Source organism: Callospermophilus lateralis, unplaced genomic scaffold (genome assembly GCF_048772815.1).
Source record: "Callospermophilus lateralis isolate mCalLat2 unplaced genomic scaffold, mCalLat2.hap1 Scaffold_101, whole genome shotgun sequence".
NCBI classification, from domain to species: Eukaryota; Metazoa; Chordata; class Mammalia; order Rodentia; family Sciuridae; genus Callospermophilus; species Callospermophilus lateralis.
The window spans coordinates 2,974,503-2,999,065 of record NW_027510272.1 but is presented as its reverse complement, the minus strand read 5'-3'; the positions used below and the strand labels follow the sequence as shown (position 1 = coordinate 2,999,065).

Below are 24,563 nucleotides of genomic sequence, written 5' to 3'. Positions count from 1 at the left end.
GAGTGCTTAGTGGAGGATCTGGAAGGAAAGTTTGACAAACAGAAGGATCTTTGGAATTATTCTTTCTGTGAGGATGTATGATAAACCCACTTTCTGTTTCATGTTCTCTTTCTCTGTTATAAAATGGCATCCCTTGAACTCTTGGAGAAAAGTCAATAATATACATGGTCTGCATTTGAATTCTACAACTGCTCTTTTTCTGTTTCCAAACCCAGGGGAACTTGAGGGATGCTTTGATACTCTCACTGTCATTCTCCTTATGCACAAACACCTCAGGTTTTCTAAAATAATCTCCAGGCTCACCGCTTGACTATCAAAATAGGATGAAAACAAAAAGAGAAAAAGTAAAAAAGTATGTTCTCTTCTTTCAGATTTGTAGCTCTGAGAGATGCCTACCTTATTTGGAATAAAGTAAGCTTTTTTTTTTTTTTAGATAACAGTTTGTAGCATTTTTGAAACTGTGGTTCAACTATCACTCTCACAACCTTGAATACCCCTGTAGGGGACAGGTACTAAACAGTGACTTAGAAGCTAAAGGAGCTTTTGGGAATCACTCATCTGAGGGATCCCAGACAACCAAAGAAAAATTTAGGACACTGTTCAATAAGTCCTGCACATTGTACTGAATATGTCCAACAGGCAGGCCCACATGTGATTTCTTAGCCTAATATATTTGATATAAACATAATGATTGTGAGCTGGGTTAACAAAGAAGTGTTCTAATAGGAAAAGGAAGAGAGTGGAAGTCTATAGTCCCCTTTGGGCTCTAATAGTGTATCTTAGAAATTATTCTAAACATTTTGTACTGAAGCAGAGCACATCCTAAGTGACCTGGAATTAATGAGCCTAATGTCAGAAGGTAGTGGTTTGGGGTCATTGCCATAGGGTTGTAACCATGTTATAGGTCAGTGTTGTAACACCCTAGACATTGTAACAGCTTTCACAATGGGTAAAGCCATTGCTGGTACATTTTTGTTGAGTGTGCTATAGGGAACATGACCCATGTGATTTGTCCGACTATACTTATGTCACAAGTTGTTATACTCTTCCTCCAAAGTCAGCAAAGAGTTTATTCTTTGAACAGTTCTCTTAGGCAGGATATGTGAGGCCACTCACCACAGTAAGATAAGAATTGTACTGGAAATTCACAGGCTATGGCCTGGTCTTAACTTTGCACCAATCCAGCCACATGATTTTGAACCAATTAAAATTTCTTTGGTTCCTAGTTTTTTCAGCTGAAGAATTAAAGGATGGGGCCATTTCATTTCTAATATTCCTTTCTGAATATTAGTGGTGTATCTCCTCGTTGTCTTCCTTTTCTACTGTCTCTCCTCATGAGTCTGTGCCCTTAAAGTATAAGAGCTATTGATGAGGAAATGGGACCACAACGGCTCACAATTGACATTCTTCTCACAGCCTGGGAAACTTCTAGTAGTACAACAGAAGAAACAGCCACCCAGAGAGAACAGTGGTTTGGGAATGGATGGCATGGGGGATATCACCAAACATCAAGAGAAGAATCTCATTCAACAGCAGGGACAACTGGTAATGGATGGTTTAATAAGCAACCTTGAGTGGGAACTTCCTTTTGAATTAAATACTGAGCACTGAGGACATGGGACAAAAGAATAATGAAGAAAAGATCCTGTTAGGTTTCTGAAAAAGTCATGTTGTCGTGAACACAGAGGCAAACCCTAAAGGCTCCTAAAAATCACCTGAACAGGAATAGCTACACAAAGGAAACACAGGGAATATTTCCTCGAGAATGTCACTTTCAGATCTAGCTTTGGGCATCCCCTAGTGAGATTATAAGAGAGACACTAAGCTTATAAAATGCTTCCTTTTGTAAAAAAATCTACTCTCTAATGTGGGCCCATCTTTATAATATGGCCGTGCGAAATACTAGGCTTCTGAGAAAGAATGTTGTTAGAACTCTAGAGTAGAAAGAAGCAGAACCCGATATTATGAGAAAAATGACACCTAGCTGACATCATCTGGGCTTTTGTGCATATCTGTTTGGTGATTTCTCCTTGAGTGTACAATTGCTTTCCTCATATTTATAACCAAGTCACCTCCTCTAATTCTTGAATCGTGGGACTGAATAAATTGGACTCAAGTCATATCATTCTCTCGAAGTGATGCCAAATCACTTAGTTCTGCAAGCTCTTGTGCATGACTCTTTGGTCTGTGTGACTGAAGTATTGAAATACACCCTGCTTTGTAAAGAATGTGAATTTCACATTCTTACTTGCTACCAGTGAGAAATAGTCCCATGTTTCCATTTGCAATATAGAATATAATGCAAAATATCTTTCCAGTGCATGGCAACTTTTAAATGAATTCCTAGTAGAGCAAGGGATTCAGTGACTGGCTATGTGGTTAGGTTGTTGCTGGGGAGATACTGTTGTGAGCTTTTTTAAAATCTGTCCTTCTCCATAGGTGAAGAATGAGGCAGAGGCATACGGCACATTTTTTATATGGCATTTGTGCCATGAGTCCCATTATTAAAAGGTTGTTTTTAATAGATTCCATTCATGCTTTGGTGATGAATGGTATTGACTTTCATGCTTAGCCCGTGGCAATCTGTTATCTATCTGATTCCTTCTCTATATCACTAACAATCTTTTGTGTATTTCACTGGAATGTGGTTTTCTCTGCATGACATCATGCACTTGGGTGCTTGTACTCTCCCCTTAAGGGGATTGACACAGCACAGATCAAGAGCTGTTTCTTCATCTTCCCTTGATGCCTATAACTCATTCTGTATCCACTTCCACTGCAGAAATTGTTAATACTTTATGTCCTCTAGTTCACATGCCAGTTGCCAAGAAAATGAGCATGAATTAACCCAAACCTGCTAAAACATTCTGTATATGAAATCTCTTTGCCCTGTGTACTAGAAAGAGAGTTGTAATGTTTGGTCTAGAGAATCTTTTGAAAAATATCAGTGTGTCCTTGGAAAAATGTCAATTAACACTTTGACAATTGCTTTAACTGCATGGTCATAGAAGCTTCAGCCCACAATGGCCATCCAGATCAAAGAATGACAACACAGCGTCAAGAGGACGATTTCTGGACTGATTACTTTGACCCAATCTCACATCCAATGGGACGAGGTCATCAGACAGAAAGAACCATGGGTAATAGTCTCTGAACATTTGAAATTTATATATATATATATATATATATATATATATATATATATATATATATATATATATATATATATATAACAGCAGAGTGCATTACAATTCTTGTTACACAAATAGAGCACAATTTTTCATATCACTGGTTGTATACATAGTATATTCACACCAATTCATGTCTTCAAACCTGTACTTTGGATAATAATGATCGTCACATTCCACCATCATTAATGAATATATTATGTTTTTAAAATCATGCAGTTATTTCTCTTAGCAATGTGTCCTGGGTTTTAGGCCAATCTACTTTTCCTGGGAACTTGAAATTTCTTCAGAACTCAGTTTTCTTGGTAGGAGAAATAGACACATTCATCTGAATATGAAGTCCTGATATTAGAATAAATAATTTTGCAAGAGCATTAAAGGATTATTACTTATATATTGTGAAAATGGAAGTCTTTTCCCAAGTGGAGGGGTTAGTCCCAAGATTGCTCTTCCATTTACTTTTTTTTTAAGTTTTAGTTGTAGTTGGATACAATACTTTTATTTATTTATTTAAAATAGTGGTGCTGAGGATCGAACCCAGGGCCCCGCACGGGTTAGGCGAGCGCTCTACCGCTGAGCCACAATCCCAGCCCTCTTCTATTTACTTGTAACCCAAGGTTTTCAAAAGAACAAGGTTATGGAGTCAGTGACTATTTCCATTGCAGTCTAAGAAATAACTTGTCTTTGGCAGAAAAATCAGAGAGGTTAAAGAGTTGATGAGTAGTTATACCAAAAATGTAACTAAAAGGCTCAGAAAACTTGATTATTCTTGTCACATTTAGAGACAATATGGTATTTTGTGATTTGAAATTTAGACTCTTCTTGGCTTTTGGTGAAAGTTCATGAATTTAATGGGTGAACAACTTTTAAATGAGATGGAATTCCTGACTTCTTAGATACCCTTCTTTCTTATTTACCTATGAGCAATTCAAAAAGAGAGAGAAAAAGACAGTAGTTACCGTTCTGCAAGATTAGAATATTGTGAATTGATCCTATCAACTTGTATAAAGGAATTTCTCTTCATTATAACAGGTGACAGTTTGCTTGGGAGAAACTTCAAGAATTGATAGTATGTAGTGCTCCTCTTTTATCAATAGTAAATAAGTTGAATAATCCATAGCCCATGCTCTTTAAGAAACAAAATTAGCTGGCAAAAGAAAGCATTTAGCATCAAAATAGACCTAACAATGTGAAGCAGAAAGAGATGTGAAATCACTATTGCCAACAGTAATTGCTCAATAAATTCAGAGCATCCCACACCCTCCAGAGAGCATTAGAGGAAGATGGATAGGATCTGTTTTGGGGGAAATGGGAAAAAAAAACTTGGGTAGTTAGAGAAAGGAAGTAAAATATTTTCTTTTAACAAAAGGAGATTCACATAAGGAAGACCACAAAGGAAGAAAAACCAAGAAATAACTATGTCAGATTGGTGGATCCCTTGTCATAGGGAAGAAGAGTTGAATGGCTAGGTTGGGGCCATTGCGTTGAATTCCTGTAGTGCCTCATGCAGCCTCTGCACACATTTTAGTGCAACATGGCTCCTGGGGGCTCTGATGACATTCAATAGAAAACAAAGGAAGTAAGAGATCCTCAGAATCAAACTAAAGGGTCTTCAAACTGAGGCAGAGAAAGGGATCCCATTACATGGTGAGCAGGTAAGGACAATACAGCTGGCTTCAACGGAGGAGTAGCATACTACCTCTTGAAGGAGTCTATGAATAAAATGAAAATGAACAAGAGTGGCTTTTTTATGGCAGAATATCTACTAGGAATTTTAATTTGAGTTAGTTGGCCTTTCCTCTTCTTTGAAATCTGAGAGAGTAGAGTCTGCCATACATTTCTATCCTGCAAAGATCTTGATGATCTTTTCTTTTAGATTGTGAAGACTTCCCCGCAGATGTGGGAGCCCAGTATTTCAGCACTCTCCTCTGGAGCTATTTGGAACAGATTACATTTCCCCAGAGGCAATAGTGTGGGTGGATTGACTCAACCTTTGGCCTCTGTTTCACTCAGGATTTGTTTTTTCAGCAGAATAGACCTGTGATAACTATTAAAAATAGGATCTCAAACACTTTAGTGCTAAGTCTCTGCACCACTCATCACTATAGAGAGTAAACTTCAAAGATACCTCGTATTTATGCTTCTTGGGGAGGGACTCAGTGACATACACTGCTTCTTGTTTCTTGTCCCTGCTACTTCCTGTGGCCTCTGCCTAGGTAGTATTATATAATGATTGTTTTGTTTTGTTTTGTTTTTTTCAGTTTTATTTACATGTTCACTATGTGAAACAAAAAAGGACTCAATGAGGGAAGAAGGGTGTTAAAAAGTCATTTTGCCTACTAGGTGGGAGGTGATTCTGCATGTCTAAGAAAGGCCATGGGCACGGAATGGGACTAATATGGGTTATGTTTCTGCCTCTGCAAGGCTCGGGAGTCCCATCCTGTGCTCATGTAGCATCTTTCTAGACTCAGCAAAAACAAATCAAAATCACGATTTTGAGACCACTCCACCCTCCAGTGAAAGCTGGTTACTTCTTGTGACATTCTGAGAAACAATTGTCTCCACTCTGGAGCTCTGAAATCAGTTATGTGCTTTCTTTCCTCCGACCGGTTTCAAATATAAAACGAACTTGGCTACAGAACATAAATGACCCTTAAGCGGTGGTTTAGGAAATAAAGCAATAACACTGATTTAATTCCTTCAGATGTGGACTCCAGTCATAGTACAATGCTTCAGCCTCCTGCCGATCCAAACACAGATTTGGTGGAAGACATCAACGGGACAGGACCTATTTCAGTGACAACTCGTAAGGATGATGACACTCAGCCTTGTTTGTTGACCTCTCTTCCTGCTTCGGCTCTTTCCCATGTTGGTCAAGATGCAGTGTTTGGTGGTGGAATTGTGCATTTTTTGTTTTTTTTTGTTTTTGCTACGTGGCTCTGCTCACCCCAGGGTGTTATGCTATCTTCATTGTCTATATTTCTTGTGGGTTGTTGAAACCTGGCGTTACCTTCATTCTTGGTGCCTTCCAGATTCAATGACTTTCTGAAGGGGGGGGGGAAATAAAGGAAGGAAGGAAAAGAGGAAGAAAGAGGGAAAATAAAAAGGAAGGAGAGAAAGGGAGGAAGAAAGAACAAAAGAGAAAGGAAAGATCAGAAAGGAAGGAAGAAGATAAAAATGGATTACCAAATGCATTCTAAGTACTCATATTAGGGACACCCAAGACCTCAGAGAGGACAGAGGTTTCTCTTTGTTTTAACTGACCACCTCCTTGAACTCTCAGCCTTGCTTCAGTAGAGGCAGACAGATTGCTTTCATGGTTGTGAAAAGACATTTTGGGGAGCCAGATCGTCAGAGAGAGGTGGGAAATCACTTTAATCCACAGAGGAGGGCAAGGCACATTGTGGACAATTGACAAAGGTGGCAGGGTCCCCCGAGGACCTGGACAAAAGAAAGGAACATTTGCCAATGCCCCCCTTTTTTTATCACTAAGCATTTGGTAGGAAGCAGCATTAAACTTCAAGTAGCCTTATTTTTCACCATATGTACAGGCAAATCTTAGAGATCAGGCTGAAGTCATTCATAATTCCTTGGCAGAATATGAAGGAAATTCAGAATTGAGAGGGTCTCATTTTACTGCTTGCTACTCATAATGGGGAGAGTCTTTTATATGAGCCCTTGAGGCCCAGCAAAAGATCAGCAAGCATGTGTTTGATTGTTGGCCATATAAATAGCACAGTGTGAAGCATCAAAGGAGCTGGTAAATAAGCCTATGAACTGGCTTCTGCCAATGAAGAGCTTGTATTTCCATTTTATGTTTCTTCTGGCTTTTGTCCTGATGTTGGGTTTGGGATTTGGTGGATGTCTGTCTCTTGGTAATGTTTATTTGGTGGTGGTCACGACTGATGGGTGTGTTTTATGGAGTGCTTGCACCTTCAACTCAAAGGTCAGTACCTTTCCTAGAAGAATGCAAATGAAATGAATTCAAAACACTCAAAGTGATTTCAGTTATGGGCAATGGTTCAACCTCAGAACACTGAGGGTCCTGTGTTTGCCCAGGGAACCATTTCCTTGGTGCAGTGATGAGAATCCCTGTCCACAGACAAGATCAAAAAACCAATAATAGAATGAAATGGTATCTTTCACTTAATGGTTTTTAGAAGGGAGTTATGTTTTCCTTGTATAAATTTGATTTGAGTTACTCAAGCAGGTCATCCTAAATGGTATCTTTTCTCTTCTGTGGTTACAGGTATCCTACACAGTGTTATTTTTTTCCTACAGTCATGTTTGTTGACCCTCAATTAGATGCTTTTGACTACTGATAGGAACACTAAAATTTAAATATTTCTTTTCCATGTCTCCGTGTTCTCTGGTTTTCTTGAGGGTCTGGGTGCCATGCTGTAGTGGGAACTGGGCTGATGCATGGTGGGTGGGGAGTTCTGGTTCAGGCTTCACCTTGGCACTTGACCTTGATGGGCTGTACCCAGAGACAAAGGGGAAGAAAGTAGAGACAAAATGGAATTCTTCTGCATATTTCTCCATGCGGTGTGGCATATCTCGTCCTCCTCATGCACCTGTGCATAGACCCTTCCTGTTAGCAGATCTCAGAGTGCTTGTATTACGGTTCAAAATAACACTGGCTTCATCCCTCATTGAAACAGAGCACAGTCATTCCCAGAGCTTCTCTACGTCACATGGAGAACTGGAAGAAGATATAGAGGAAACAACTGTTTCTACTATCACATCTAGCAGTAAGGATTATAAAGCTCAGCTGGCTTCAGCTATTGATAAAAATCACTATTTTAAATGTGCTTTTTTCAATGTCTTTGGTGGAGGGACCTCAGCTGGCTGTTGCTACACTGCTTCTTTTGATCAAAAGGTGCATCTGATGGTGGTCTATGCATTTTCTGCTCTGTAGACCTCTTAGAAGCCATTGTACATTAAATGTAAACTGTGTTGCTTAATCTCTAAGGCCATACTTCTGAAGCTCTAGAGTTGGTGACTTGGTTTAAAAACAATGTATTGCTTCCTTACTATTTGCAATTGCTGTAAAAGTCTAATTCTATCACTTTACGTTCTTTACATTAACAACATTATTTTGCCATTTGACCTCTGGAACGCAACTCTGTGGTGCTGGTGACCATGAAGCTGTGGCCTCCTGGAAAGGGAAGGAAGAGTTAAGTTAGCAGCCTTAGGTCTTTGAAACCTTGCGTTTTCTATTTCACTTGCAGGCAGCATAATTTTATCTTTCACACTTTGCTTTTCAATGCGGTGTTCCTTCTATATCTTTGAAGGTGGATTCCACTGAGAAAGAGTGCAAAATTGTCTAGTACCTGAGCTGACTTCAAGGCCACAGCTGTCTTGGCCTAAGCCTTACCTTAACAGCTCAGGCAGATGTTTCAACAAATGCTTCTTCTGGGTAGTAGAATCACTTCTGTTGAGTGCCGTCCAGGTGGCATCTATTGAGAAATATCAGTTTTGTTCAAGAGTGTGACCAACTTCCCTGTCTTTTGCTTTTGTTCTTGGATAACAAGAGGAAGGCTTTTGTAGCAATCGCATGCTATGAAAAAAAGCACGTGGAGGGTGGTGATCTTACCCATGTGGGGTTTTCATTGATTCCACCTCCACACAGATAGGAATGATGGCAGAGGTGGAAGAAGAGGTGGACATCCTCCTGAAGACTCAACTACCTAATTGGAAGGTAAAACCTCCCACTACCCACACACAAGGGAAAACAGGACCCGCATCCCAGTGACCCCTGCTCAGCCTGGGGTCTTTGGAGTTACTGAAGTTCCTGTTGGAGATTTCACCTCTAATGTTGATGGCTCTTTACCAGGTAATTTGGCCACTTGTTATCTGGTTTGCTTTCTTTACAGAGAGAAATCACATGCACTTTTTTCCTATTAAAGGGCTATTTTCTGTGTAGGCTGTGATTAGGCAACTTTGTAACTTTCATCCTGGACATCAACTCTACCATCAGTAAACTCAGGTTTATTTAGGATAAAAATAATGCTTCCATTTGCCAGTGCACTTTCCATTTTGTGTGTGTGTGTGTGTGTGTGACTTGGTTGTTATGGTGAGATTTCTTTCTTTGTCTTCTTCTTCATCTGGTGATCTATCAAGTTGAACCATATGAAATTAATGGTTTTGTGGAAATAATTGAATATTGGCAATTTCATTTGATTCAACTAATATATGCTGCCTATTTACTATAGTTTACCCAAATGTGTGAGTAATTTCCTTTATTATCTTTTATTGGTGATGGATTGATCAATTTTACCTTTGGTGATGGGCTGGTGGCTAATCTCTTCTAGTTATGATGCACTAAAAGCTTCATGATCCAATCTACTATTAATGAATAGAAACTACTTCTTTTATTGTAATGGCATAGAAATGACTTATTCAATTAAGTCTGATATGCACTTGGAATGAGACTCTTCTTCTCAAATAAGCAGTTCTCTAATTATTCTTTTGTTTGTTTCTCACTGTGCATTAAGAAATTCACAGTAAAAAGGGGGGAACTAGAAAACATTCACTCTAGCTAGGAAACTAAAAACAAATTCCCTCTTCCTAGTATCAGCCATTTGAGTACTTCTTATGGCTCATTAACATATTAAAAATTAGTGAATTTAAATATATGTTTTTTTTTAATAACAGAGACCCTCCCTCCACAACCCTTCCTCCCAAAAGAAGAAAAAAAATATGAAACCTAATACATAAAACAGGTGGCTGTGTGATGCTATGCCTGATGTAGGAAAAGAAATTCTAGAAGGTCACTTGTTTGGCCTGTCTTTTGGGCTGCCCACGCCAGGATTTCAAAGAAAATAGTTTAAAAAATACTGACCTCAGCAATACTGGCAGGACAGAGCCCCCTCACATTTCTTGTTTTTTTTTTTTTTTTGTTTGTTTGTTTGTTTTTCCATTTAGCACGGTTCTATTCTTCCTTGCTAAAAACTCCAAGAACCATTGTTAGAGATGTGAATGTTATGAGTACTGCCAGCTGGGAGTACCCCTGTAATCTCAGCAGCTCTGGAGGCCAAGACAGGAGGATCATGAATTCAAAGTCAGCCTTGGCAAAAGCGAGGCGCTAAGCAACTCAGTGAGACCCTGTCTCTAAATAAAATACAAAATAGGGCTGGGGATGTGGCTCAGTCGTTGAATGCCCCTGAGTATAATCCCTAGTACAAAAAAAAAGAGTATTGCTTAGTTTCTCTTGGCAAAATAAGGCCTGTTGTGCAACCTAATGGATTTAAATTTTAAACAGCAATTTTAATAGTTACAGTATCCTATAAGGTTTACAAAACCATGGAGATAAAAGGCCTTCTATACAATCTGTATTCCCAGGTACTAATCCCTTCTGTGGAGTGTACAAATGTAACCATATGACAGACTTTTCATGGTTCCCCGTGGAGTAAATGATTAGTGAATAGTCTGATTTCCATCCTTGGTTTTCATTCAAACACTCATCCAAGTGTATTTCTGCCCATACATTTTTCTCAGTCTCTATGTTTATGGCTAGGAACTAACACATTCAGAACCATGGTGGCAGTGCTGGTGATGGTTTTGGTGATAGTGGTGGTGCTTTTGGTATCGGGGATTACAATGGGGCATTTCAGCAAGTGCTGCCATCTGTTATTCTAACCATCAACCAAGGAGCAAAGCAATCTCTCAAATATAATTATGAGGGTGATCACCTTTCCTCATCAGGGAAATGAAGATGATCAGGTTACTGTTTTCTTTCCAGGTACCTTCTCAATGGATGACTACATCCACTTTATGAAACCATTTTGTGATTTTTTCAAAAACAAGATTCTAGTATGATTAGTATTTTTTTTTTTTGAAATGTGGTGTTGTTGTGGGGTGAAGAAGACAGTGAATTCCCATAGGCTAAATCCGGGATTTGACCTGTAGATTCAGATTTTAGCAATTCTTGAGTTGGTCTAAGATTAAGCTTCATAGTAATGGATGTTTGAGAAGATGGGATTATATCAACTATTGGTATTGAAAATATAGTCTTGATTTTTGGAAAATCATTAAGAAATAATTCTAATACCTGGATACACATTGTTCACATGTTATCATCTCACAATTTCTTTTTTCACTTTTTTTATTCCCTTTCCCCTAAATAGGTGGATGGCTTTTCTTTTTGAATCTTTAAATCTTTCCATCACAAGATTTTTTAATTTTAACTCATTTCCTGCCTTCAAGAAATCTCTTTAAGTGTTCCATGCCCTGAGCCAGAGTACACAGTGATCAGAAGTCTCATAATCCAAATTTTACTGTCTTTATTTAAAATACACAATGTCCAGTTCCAACCTCAGACCTGTGAGGGCATAGTATTTTTATGGGAGAGTTCTTTGCCACCATTCTTGGATTTCTACCAAAAGCACATCTCCTAGGGTCATCCATGAGGACCTATGCTACATCAGCTCCCTTAATTCTGGGATTTGCAATGTTGGGGAAAGGATCGCCTACAGATTTAAAGCCAAAAAGTGACGGGTTGTGTGAAAATGCAAGTACTCCATACTGACCTTCCATCATTGCCCATGACAGGAGACCAAGACGCAGGTGGGAGGTCCCATACCACACATGGATCTGGATCGGCTGGTGAGTTTGAAACTGCTGTAGTCGTTTACTGTTATAATCGTTGAACCTGAAGATTACCAATGAAGTGTGAGTCAGTGTCTCCAGAGAAGTTGTTCACACATTTTTAGCAGGCATTACAATCGCGGGGAGGGTGAGTGAAGTCACATTGCTCGGGCCCCACCCTGAAAGTTTCTGATTCAGTAGGTCTGGGGTGCAGCCCAAGTATTTGTACTTCTAATAAATTCCCTGGTAATGCTGATGCTTCTGGGACAGGGACCACACTTTGAGAACTACTGCTCTAGAGGCAAGTCTTCCATCTGAAAGGATCAGCAAGAATTCAAGCAGGGCTGCTTGTTAACATTTGCCATCTGCCAGAATGACTAAGAGTGTGAGTCTGAAAGAGGAATATCCTGATCCCAGTTCCTCTACACATTAACCAAGAAAGATACACAAAGGGTTGGAGATTCAGTTTCCTAACTAATAAATTTTCGATAATTTGTCACAGGGCATTGATTTAAAGTCACATGATACAATGGCTAGCATTTAAGAGTTTACTGAGTGTTAGCAGCGTTGTTCAAAACACTTCAGAGGTTATACCATATGCGACTGCTATTTCTTCTATTTCTATAGGGCAATAATTATCAGTAATTATCAAATTCAAAGTTCATCTAATATTGATTCATTTAATTAGACTGCAAATCCTGTCGTATATAAGGACCATTTTTTATTCCCATGTTCCAGATGAGGAAACGAAGGTAAGTAAGTAACCTGGCCAAATTGGCATGTCCATTGAGTGACAGAGTCAGGTGTAAAACCCAGAGATGCACTGCCTCTCATAAGCACAATCTAGAGAAAGCAACCCATTACGACCATAGTTACTGCCAGACACACATTATTAAATAGATTCCTGTTTGCTCTCAGATCTCATCCCTGAAAACAGTACTTCCGGCAGCAAAAGTTTGACATGGGGCAGCTGATCTCTCATGCTGGGGCTAGTGAGAGGCTCTGCCATTGCTGCCTACTGTGGTTCCCCGTTAGCACTGCAAATCCAGGTGACCTCACACAAACCAGTTAATCCATGTAAATTATCATCCTCCCCTTCATGCCCAAGTTGGGGCAAGGATTGCCTACAGATTTAAAGCCAATCTGAAAATGGATAGTTACATGGTGGCTTTGATAATAACCCTTTATGGAAGAGCATGGGAATGTAGGGCTCATTTGAAATACTTCTGAAGTCGAGACAGAAGTTGAAGATTCCTTGGGTAGGGCCCTTGACCTTTCCCAGCCTCAGATCCTTATTAGTAAAGAGCAGAGCAGACCAACCAGCCTCGGTTACCCCCTAGAGTTTTTACGAGGAGCACAAGGTGTCAGGAATGTGCAAGTATTTTGGAAACAGTAGGGTGTTATTATTAAAAGTCCTGCTCTTTGAAACCAAAAGACTCCAGCTACTCTGAAATGTGGTCCTTGGACCCGCAGCAGAGACACCACTGAAGAGCTGGCTAGAAATGCAGCATCTCTGGCCAACGCAGACAGATTGGATTAGCATTTGCATTTTAACACCCTCCAGGTGGTTTGTGTAGAAGTCAAAGTTTGAGAATCTCTATCCTCCACTGCCTTTCTCACAGCTGAAGCCAAATGAAGGCTCTCTGCCCATGTCACAGGTTGGGTCTCACCTCCCAACAAGGGTGCCCGGTGCCCCTCTTTGCAGAACTTGCTCTCCCTGCCAGTCCCAACCTTGATGGATTTGTGGACCTCTCTAACTCAGGAGAGCCTGCTGTCTCTTGTCGATCCTCTTCAGCTTTTGCCTAAAGTGAGAAACTGGTGGGCGGGAGCTGGTCTTTTTTTTGGCTCCTGTGCAGGTGTCTATTGTTCAAACAGGAGGTTTCATGTTGTTGTGTACACACCCAGATCTTTCCTTGCTGGGAGCACTTTTTGGAAAATCAAAATAAAGAGATTATCATCTATTAATGGTCTCCCTTTCAAATATCAAAGGCTGCTGTGAGTCAGAAAAAAAAAATGACCAGAGAGAGTGACTGTACCTTAGGTGGTTTCCAAGGCCAAAGATCTCCAACTTAGATGGCCACTATCCCACGACTTGTGCAGGTGAAGACCTGCCAATGACCAAGGACCCTGGCAGGCACTTAGGGTAAGTGCTTTGGACACTTTTGAGGTTTGTGGAGTAAAAGGCCATTGTCAAAAATGGGCTGGAGTATGTTGAAACAGTAAGACATCTGGTAAGAATTTGCTCTATTATGAGTTTTAACAAAAACTTCGAATTATATAAACAGGAATCTTCCTACCCCAAATAATCATTGTAATCAATATTTCAGGGTCTGTTCTGCATATTCCAAAGTCTGACTCTCTAAGAAAAGCTAAGACAGCAGTCCCCTGCTGTCTAAATCTGCTGACTGGCTAAACATCTGAGTTTTCTCTCCTCAGGGGCCTTCGGTAGATTATGGCAGGTTCCCATTTGCTAGAGGACATTTGTAGTAGGACATTTCAAGTTTTGCTCTCAGGTAGCATAGGAAGCATCAAAAGGCATAAACAAACACACAAAATTTATGAAGCTTTAATTTAGGTAAGTCTCTTAGCAAGGTGTCTTACAGTGGTTTGGTTGTTGTTGTTGTTTTAATTTTAATATGATACCGTTCTCATTTTGATAAACCACCTATTGTTTTGACTTGTGGATTGTATGTCTTGCAAATGCTTCCCTCCCATTTGGGACTTTGGGATCATTTTCTTATTATTACTATATTTAGTAGTAGGAAATGTTCATTTTTTCCAACAAAGGTATGTTCCACCAATACATGGGTAAGGAATCTACTAGGGTGATTTTTCATTGACAGAAAAGGTCACTGCTCCCAAATCCTTATTATTTGGTGTTTGTTTTGGCTTCTGTGATGATATTAGAGGTGATCTTTAGATTCAGTTTGGATATTACATGTGTAAGCAGTGAGAGGGGTGGACACCTGACTTTTAAGAGTGTCAAGATTTGAGACATCTGAAGCCAATTCTTTATTTGGCTCAGGACCAGAATTGACCATTGCATCCCCTAGAGATCTTGTTAAAATGAAGACTCTGCTTCGGTAGGTTTGTAGGAAGGCCTGACATTCTGCATTCCTGGTGAGCTCCCAAGTGATGGCTATGCTGCCAGCCTAGGGGCCAAACTTGGAGGAGCAAGGTCCTAAATTAAACATAGAGATTAATAATTACACACAACCACCATGACTGCATAGTTCTTTAAGTCTCTGTGAAATGATGATTAAGTAGATTCTATTATTATCATCCCCATTTCATAAGTGAGAAAACCAAGACTTAAGGAGGGTAATTTGACCCAGCCCACATTGTTAGCAAGAGGCAGATGTAGGACTGGAATCCAAGGCTGCCCAGCTAGAGCCCAAAGCCTTAACCACTGCACCACACAGCTTCTAAGAATTTTCATGTTCCTTGACACAAAATAACGTTTCTGAGCCTTCCCCTTAATTGCATGGAACTCTTGAGGGGGGTGGATTTTCTTGCAATGTTTTTTATATAACACCATAAATGTCTGTGGCTTCAATCTATAAATAGTTTCTTAGTGATGCAGACCTTGGAACTTGGCCCCACGTGTTGCTCTGGAAAGAACTCCTAGTTGCGCATTCCAAACTTGAGCTAAGAGATCTTGTTGCTTTTCCCCTTAGGACATTTAAGTGGGAATCAAGAAGGTGGGGCAACCACGACTTCTGGACCTATAAGGAAACCCCACATTCCAGGTGAGTTTCACAGTTGAAGCAAAAAAAAAAAAAAAATTCAAAGAAAGTTTCTCAGAATGTTCCAGGAAGAAGAAGAAAACCAATCAAATGCCCATTCTCCTAAATTAAGGTCCCCTGAACCTGATGGCTTCTCTTTGAATGTTTAAGAATGAATGAGAGTACCATGCTTCTTGGAAGAAAAGGATGGAACACTCATGTTTCCTTGGTCCCCTGGGTCACCTAGGTGGGCTGAGCTCACATTCAGATCCCCTGGCCTGTCTCAGAGAAGTGCTATGTTATTTACTAAAGTTTTCTTCACAAATGAGTGATTACCCGAGCTCTCCTAGGACCTTCCTGTTACCACCCACTGTCCCCTTTATTTCTTGGGCTGGATTTTTTTTGCATTGCAAATAAGGAGGAGACATAAGGACCATCTGTGTTGGGTGGAGAAAAAATATCTTTTTCCTTCATTACTTTTTTCATGAGGGTCAATCCACTGATCCAGTCAAAAAAAAAAAAAAAAAAACTTCAGAAAATATTCCATGTTCAAGTAGTGAGGGGGGTGAACACTGACTTTTAAGAATGTCAAGATTTGAGACATCTGAAGCCAGTTCTTTATTTGGCTCAGGATCAGAACTGACCATTGGTAAAGGGCGATTACAGAAGGGAAGGGCTCTCCCAGCATTGTAAATTACCCTTTTAATTCTCCCCTCTTTGGAGGGCTCCAAACTGAGCCACCAATGGGGAAAGAGAAGAATGTGGTGTATGCCTGGCTCCTCTGCCTCAGCTTGTCTGAGCACACTTGAAGGCAGAGCCTCTGGAGAGAGGGGATGGGCTGCAAGGGAGGAAAGGGAAGGAAAAGGGAAATGCAGGAACTGTGATTGGCAGTAGGCATCTTCCCAACTCAAGTGAGAGTGAATATGGAACATCTCAGGACTGGAGACCAGGGCCAAGGTGCAGGGTAGGCTGGAGAAATAGTACACTCCCGTCAGCCTCCTCACTACTTAAGATGAGCCAAAGGTGGTACCCAGCAGGAAATAGGAGGAAACCAAGACTTCTCAAGAAAGTGGACAATGAATGACTTTACATCTTTCTTCTTTCTCAAACCCTGGTTCATTGCAAACATATAAAACTTCCACTTTCCAAGTCCTATCTTAATCCTATCAAAGCCTGATCTTAAAACAAGTGTATAGTATTTCAATAGGGCACAGTCATACATAGTATCAAAGAGGTTTTCAAAAATATAACTAAACAAATGGATGAAAATATCTCACCATTCAGAAGCTCCATGGTTACTATTTTCATCTGTATTCTTCCTGTTGTCTTTCAATGTAATTTATGTACAAAAATAGAACTGTATGGTATGTGCAGTCTGGTCAACCATTCCTGGTGGTTGACCACAGCTTTTTCACATAGTTTACTATTTTCTTTTTGGATATATACAATGGATATATCCTAATTTATTTAACCAATCCCCTACCATTGGATATTGGGTTGTTCCCAACTTTTAATATTAGAAACAGCACAGTAAAGTGCATCTTTACAGCTAATTTTGAGATTCTATAAGTTCCAGGAAGTATAACTATGGGATTGAAAGCATGAATATTTTGAAAACTCTTGCAAATGGAGACAAATGACCTTCATTACGTGTACACAGATTCACCCACTTTCTACCTCCTGAGCAGGGTCCTTTGCCACACTCACTAGAATGTGATCTTCATTTTGTTTAGAATGTTTCTTTCAAAAGAAGCATAAATTTCCTTTAACCTATTTAATAATACTGCACCAAAGACATCTACAAGTCTCAACAAGTCACCCTAGGTGTTTTTGGAAAGAGATTTCTCATGGTAGGACTTGAAAATGCTGACTGATGATAAAAGATTCATTCAGGAGGCCTGTTGGACAGCAGTACAGAAAAATTCTTATTTTACAATGACCTGCCTGGTGGCTGGACCTTTTGGTTGGAGGGCTCTCGGTGCTGACTGTGGTTCTTACTTGAAACAGGTTGATTTTTAAACTGCATTTTTGGTTTTACAAAGTACATTTCCAAAGCTCACACGTGTCCTTTGGTTCCTTCACACCAGAGTGGCTCATCATCTTTGCCTCCCTCTTGGCCCTGGCTTTGATTCTTGCAGTCTGCATTGCTGTCAACAGTCGGAAAAGGTAAGAGGCTGCCCCTTGGGGCCTGCGACTTGGGGGAGGCATCATTTAAACTGAGGCTTTATGTCCTTGCTGCTCGGAGTGTAGTTCCTGTGAGCAGCAGCCTTGGCTTCCTGGGAGCTTGTTAGAAATGCAGAATCTCAGTTCCACCTGTTTTACAGTTTGGGCTTTAACAAGATCCCAGGGCTTGGTGGGCATGGCACAGTTTAAGAAACCCTTCTGTCCCATTCTTTAGAGAAAGGAGGCATTTGTGATTAGTTGGACCCCCACTTTTAAATGGTGGTTGAATCTCATGGTTCTTAATTTTTGCAGAGTTAAATCCAATGAAGACTCTCTCTCATAAAAGTTATGAAATAGCTCATAGGGAATGAACAACGAAGTATAGATTCACTCATTGATTTGTTAAATAAACATTTATTAAGTGCTTTGAGGATCCATAAAATATGGAAAGATTTAGGGATCTTTAGCCTGAGGCCCATGGAACCTTCCAGAACCCTTGCCTGAAGGGTTTTTTGTGTCTTGTGTTTTTTTTTTGTAATAATGTTTTCTATTTTCTGGAAGCTGCAGTTACAAGAATTCAGGTTATAGCCTAGGAAAACTTGCTAACATTGAGATCTATGGAACAATAAAGAACTTTCCTTAGGAGAGTGGGTAAAGACAGAGCACTCCAGTGGATAAAGATAGAGAAGACCTAGAGAGAATGGACAAGTGTTCTCTTTGCCTGTCCTTAGAGGCCCCCCTGTCTTCCTACCTCAACCGGGGCTTAGCAGTTTGAAGATTATTTGCATGGCACATACACATAGTTAAGCCACAAGCTGGACCAGAAACAACACTACCCAGGGTGAACAGAAGGACAGTAATAATTCTCGCAACAGAGGAAATGAGCATTAACCAGACAGACTTTAAAATAAAGGTGTACTTTTATATAAGTGGAAATTTTCTGCCCAAGACTCTTTAAAGACTCATTATGAAACCTTTTTTACATTAAACCGTTCGTAGATGTCCCCCGGGATTGCTTCTAAAGTAAGAGAATCTTATTTTCATGTAGGGCTGCCTGTATTGTGCCTCTGAATCATCTCACAGGCCAGAAAATGCCCCTTAGTTTGGGAGAAGCCCTAGAGAGGAATTATAGACTCTTGGTTGTTCACTTTTAGAAAACAATAAACAACTAATATCATATTGTGCATAACCTTTGTAGTCTCCAATTATCTGAAGAAATCAATAGTACCAAATTTATGCTGGTACAAGTTAATAAAAGTAGTATATTTTGGTGCCCCTGGGTTCAATCCATAGCACCAAAAAGAAAAAAAAAAGTACTATATTAAAGTCAATAGCTGTGTTGCTCGCTATACCTTTGAGAGCATAAAAAAAAAAAAATCACACAAAGAACAAGAACCAGGGGTCTAAAAAACCTATGTGCTCCTATTAATAAAAAGGGATTTTTTAAAAAGATGAATCTAAATAATGTGACTTGGGGAAACCATTAAAAAAAATCTTTATACTTCCCCCCCAGCTTCCTTGTCTTCCCTTGGATTACTTTTGCTCAATTAAATATGAATTTCCCATTGTTTGAAATTAGTCCTTTTGTCCCAGGCCCTAGAATGTACCCCTAATGCTCACATGTACAGTCCATAAGTTTTGCACATGTCACCAAGGAGACCTTGGCCTGCATGCTGTCGACGTGGGGAGCCCTCCGAGAAGCAGCTCAGCTCTCCCCAAGAGCAGCTGGGGTCTGTACATCTTGGAGGGTTAGCTCCCTGTCTTGTCAGCAGCAACAGAGAGGACAGGGCCTCATGGTCCTGGGTCCCCTCCCCCCAAGACCAGCAGTCACCATAGCAACAGGCAAACAGGGACACACAGAACCCAGCAGAGCAAGTATCTCACTGGGAAAGTAGCTGCGTGGATGCCATAAATTACTGTGTCCCGATTTGATAATTGAAAACAGATTTGCCACTCAGCTAAAGGATGGTTAACGGCTGCACAGGCCCCGAATGTTTACTGCATTCCTAAAGCCAACAGCCCATTTCGAATCCTGTTAGAAGGCTGAGGCCTTTCTGCTTTGGGTGTTAACACTGAAGAGTGATGCAGAATGCTATTTTCATCAAAGAACGTTTGGTTGAAAATAGGACCTCAAAGCAGACTTATTCATTCAGCAAACATCTTTTTTAATTTTATTTTGGTACCGGGCATTGAACCCAGGGGCACTTTATCACTGAGCTACACATCCCCAGCCCTTTTTTATATTTGATTTAGAGACAAAGTTTCGCTGAGTTGCTTAGGGCCTTGCTAAGTTGCTGAGGCTGGCTTTGAACTCTCGATCCTCCTGCCTCAGCCTCCTGAGCTGCTGAGATTACAGGTGTGTGCCACCATGACCAGCTCAGCAAATATCTTTTGGGTGGCTCCCGTGACCATCAGCACTGGTGAGAAGGAAGAGAAAAAATGAAGAGTGCTGTTCCTTCCATAGAAGAATCTTGAGTTTTAGTGGCTGTATAAGCCTGTCAGATTTGAGTCACTTCTTATTTGTGGAGAACACCATCAGTGCCAGCCATTGTATAGGGATTATGGTTGAAAGAGGAAAGATGCTAGTGGCTGATGTTGACGTGCAGGATTGACCATGACAAAGTACTCTGTGAGACACTGATGTAGGATGTTCCATGACTTCTTCAATTTTCCCCACCCCCCGCCATCTTCCAAAATTGCTTTCATTGATGTTCTTTAGGAGACCAGCCTCGATGAATGACAGCTCCCCAAGGGGAAATGGACTTGATTCACCCCCACTAAGAGCACACCATTTCAGGAGTCAATTGGGGTGGGAGATATTGGATGAAGTCCAAGAGAAGCAGCCTGCAGGCATCTTTCCCTTAAAGAATTTTTCCAATGTGTCTGAAGAGGGGAAAAAGACCGAGGACATTGTCAGAGAAGATTTTCCAAGACAGGAGGGATTTAAGGACATTTCTAGGCTGATTGTGCAGAAAAGACCTCCGCAGGTCTCTGCTCTTATGGGAATAATCATGTTTTCTGTGAACCCAGAAGGCAGTTACCCACCCTCTTCTTGGTAGGTCCCCTCCATAAATCTCCGTGATTTAGAAATGTCTTCCTGGTCTGTTTCCACTGTCTAGCTTGCTGGGATCCTGCTGTCTACAACAGTGCTGTTCAATAACTCTTTCTGAGTGATGGACACGTGCTGCATCTGTACTGTTTGTCCATAGCCACTAGCCACCTGTGGCTCATGAGCACTTAAAACATGGCTAGTTCCACCAAAGTAGTGAATTTTAATCCCAGTGGCTCAGGCGACTGAGGCAGGAGGATCGTGAGTTCAAAGCCAGCCTCAGCAAAAGCCAGGTGCTAAGCAACTCAGTGAGACCCTGTCGAGTGCCCCTGAGTTCAATCCTCAGTACCTCCCAAAAATAAAATAATAATTTTAAACTTTACTCATTTTCATTTAAATTCAGTTGACACTTACATAGCCACCTGTGACTGGTGGCTACTGTGTTAGATAGTACAGTTCTTAAACAACGTGAAATAAATTCCTAAATATCTTTTAAAGATTTTCAGGTAGAAGAGACGTGAATCAGTTAAGTTAGTTGCCGAAGAACTCTTTTGAGATAAATTCCACCATGTCCTAAAAGTTTGTTACCTGTATTTTAAAGCCCATTCAGCCTGCCCTGCCCCCTCCTGGTGAGCCCTTCATCTGGTGGTCACTGTGCTCGGTCACAGCGGGACATTTCCATGAGAGAAGACAAAGGCAAAACACAAGTCAGCAAGGATCCCCAGCCTTGGGAGTCATAAGGTCTAAGCTGTGACTCTGGCAATGTGACTCTAGACAATACCCGTGACCTCTAGACTTAGTGTCCAGTTTACATAAAAAGGAGTTGAGCTGGATGATCCCTAAGGTCTCTTCAGCTGCTGTTCTTCCTTCATTCCTATAACCAAGGAAAATGGAAAATTTAGCCCTTATCTTTTGAAACTATTTATTAAGCACCTAGATCACTCAATATTGGACTGAGTTATTAACAAGAATCATCTTACCCTCCTCCAAGAGCTCAGACAGATAATGGAGTTATATAAATCCAAAGAGGAGAGGAGCCAGCCAGAGGTCAAGTGTAGTATTCCTGTGTTCTAAGGTCAAGTGCTATTTACTTCCAATATCAGCTTCATTTAGATTAATAACGTTCGTCCCCTCCCCTGCATGCAGAGACAGATTTTTGGTTTTTATGCTTACAAAGCACTATGCCACTTCATTCCCCTGCTCACCCATACACCGGCAGGCAAATAGAAATTACTTTAATTAGGCAACTTTCCTCCAAAGAACACCTGAGAATTTAGAATCATGCAAGTGGCAGTCAAGTTGTAGCCCTTTAAACCCTTTTAATAGTACACAAAACATGGTAGGATGAGGCAGCCAGAGGAAATCAGTCTAGTCCATTTCACATGGCTCTCATTATGCCAGCAATTACAGCCAGCCACTTCTTGATCGCTTCCTGTATTCCGGATACCCGTCTAAGTGCTTAATGTCCTCAACCCACATTGTTCATAAAAGCAATAAATAATATCCATAATAGACTCTTTTATTGAGTACCAGGATCTATGTCAAGGTCTCTCCATTCTCATGTGAGGCTGATAACTCTCAATTGCCTCATTTCACAAGTACCCAAAACTGAAGGTCAGAGAGGTTGAATAGCCCCAGGTCACACAGGTGCAAGCTTTCACAGCCCAGCCTCCCAAACCCTGCTCTTGACCATGCACCCTACTCTGTGGGCTTTATCCACATTCCCTGTCCTCGTAAATGTGCTCCGTAGTTAAAGCATCTTTCCCTCCACCCTTCACCAAACCTCATGCCAGAGGATATAAGATCCACCTCCTGTGGAGGGGTTATAATTTCTATTTCCCCAAACAAGAGATTAAAGTTTATAGCCTTGGCAGTCCTACAGGGAATGGCCTGTGATCATGAATAATAGAGGCTTTGTCTCTATAACTCAAATATCCAGCGGCAAAGTGAACAATTCTGACTTCATACTGTTTCCAGATATCCAGATGGTTGGCAGCACTGATAAGAGCCAAGCAGGGCTGGGCTTTTGGTCATAAAAGTCTAGATCTGAATATTGACATTGTCAGTCTTATCCCTTAGGTGACCTCAAGAAAGTTATTAAACTTCTCTGGGCCCCAGTTTCCACTGCTGTGTAATGGGGACGATTGCTGCTTTGTGGGACTATTATAAGGATCATGGATAATTATTTGCGAAGAGTCTGGAGTTCAGAAAGTATTTAACGAATGCTAATCCTTCTCTCCTCTTCCCCGCCCTCCTGGTAGTTGTGAAACTGTGCAACTTTGCTTCCATTAAGCACCATTTTCTAACTGCTCTGTCTGTAGCTGTGATCATGTTACAGGAAAGAGGAAGCCCTGCACCAAGCCGGGAGGGTGAGGCAACGCTATGACAATAGCAGGACAGTCTCATGCTCATTTGTAGAAAACCTTCTTCTGCATTTGAGTCTTAAGTAAGGTTATGAAGAAACCTTAAAGTAACAGCAAATAATTTATCTTCTACTCAGGATTATACGTGAGTGAACCAATGTTAGGGAAAATCAAAAATATGGCCTCTATTTCTAGAACAATGTTGTTTTATTCTTCTCTGTGCAAGCAGTAATAACACTGACAAAGCCAACGAAATGTTGATGGGGAGAGGAAGTGGTGCGACTTTCTTGAATACACAAATCAGAGTGATTTACAATCATCATGTTGACGGTTCACCTGAGTCTTCAGGAACTGCTGCAGTGTTCACAAAAGGCAACATTTCCATTGCATGGTGTGGTGGGAGAAGAATTAGAGCTTGGGAGTCAGACCGACCAGGGTTTGAATCCTGACTCTTTTACCGCTTGTTGAATATTTTGGGAAAAATACTAAATATTCAGATCTCCAATTCTTTCTGTGACAGGACGATAATAATATCACTGGGTTCCCAGAGTGGTGATCACGGATTCTCCAACTCGTCCGTGCATCAGAAGCCCCCACAGACTGTTATACCTCAGGTCCTGGGCCCCAATCCTAGAGTTTTCTGATTCACTGAGAATTTCCATTTCTAACAAGTTCCAAAATGATGCTTTTGCTGTTGGTCCAGGGACCTCACTTTGAGAAATGCTGGTTGTTAAGAATTGATAAGATAAAGTAGAGAAGGTATCAAGCTCAGTGCTTTTAGGTCATTATAAACTGTGATGATGGTCATGGTCATGACTGAACAGTGATGATGGTCATGAAGATGGTGATTGAGTCATTTGACCCTGTCTCCACTTTATCTTAGTCAAAAGGCCAGGAACCCATGCTCATTTTACCCTTTCTCTCGATGTTTTACAAATGATTAGGTGTGGGCAGAAGAAAAAGCTGGTGATCAACAATGGCAATGGGACCATGGATGACAGAAAGCCAAGTGGACTCAACGGGGAAGCCAGCAAGTCTCAGAAAATGGTGCATTTGGTGAACAAGGAGTCATCGGAGACCCCAGACCAATTTATGACAGCCGATGAGACACAGAACCTGCAGAATGTGGACATGAAGATCGGGGTGTAACATCTACACCATTAACTTGAAAAGAAAAAACAGTTTGAAATATAATCATTACAGGGAGCTGGGACACTTCACAGATGCAATGTGCTACTGATTGTTTTATTGGGGACTTTTTTTTAAGCATAAAATTTTCTACTTTTTTGCGTTTTTTTTGTGTTTTTTTTTGTTTTGTTTTGTTTTTAAAAGTCAGGTCCAAAATTTATAAAAACAGCATTGCTTTCTGACATTAGGACTCAGTTAATAATCCACAAGAATCTGACAGTTCCAGTTCCCCGCTAGAGGCCTTCAACCCTGCAGGGGTGTGCTAAAGATGGCTTCTAACAAAGACCACAAATACATG

At 40.6% G+C, this 24,563-nt stretch overlaps 1 pseudogene; it reads left to right on the top strand.

The window, feature by feature from the left end:
• The window catches only part of LOC143639944 (CD44 antigen-like), a 75,082-nt pseudogene extending 50,856 nt beyond the window's left edge, over positions 1-24,226 (top strand).
• The last annotated feature ends 337 nt before the right edge of the window (positions 24,227-24,563 follow it).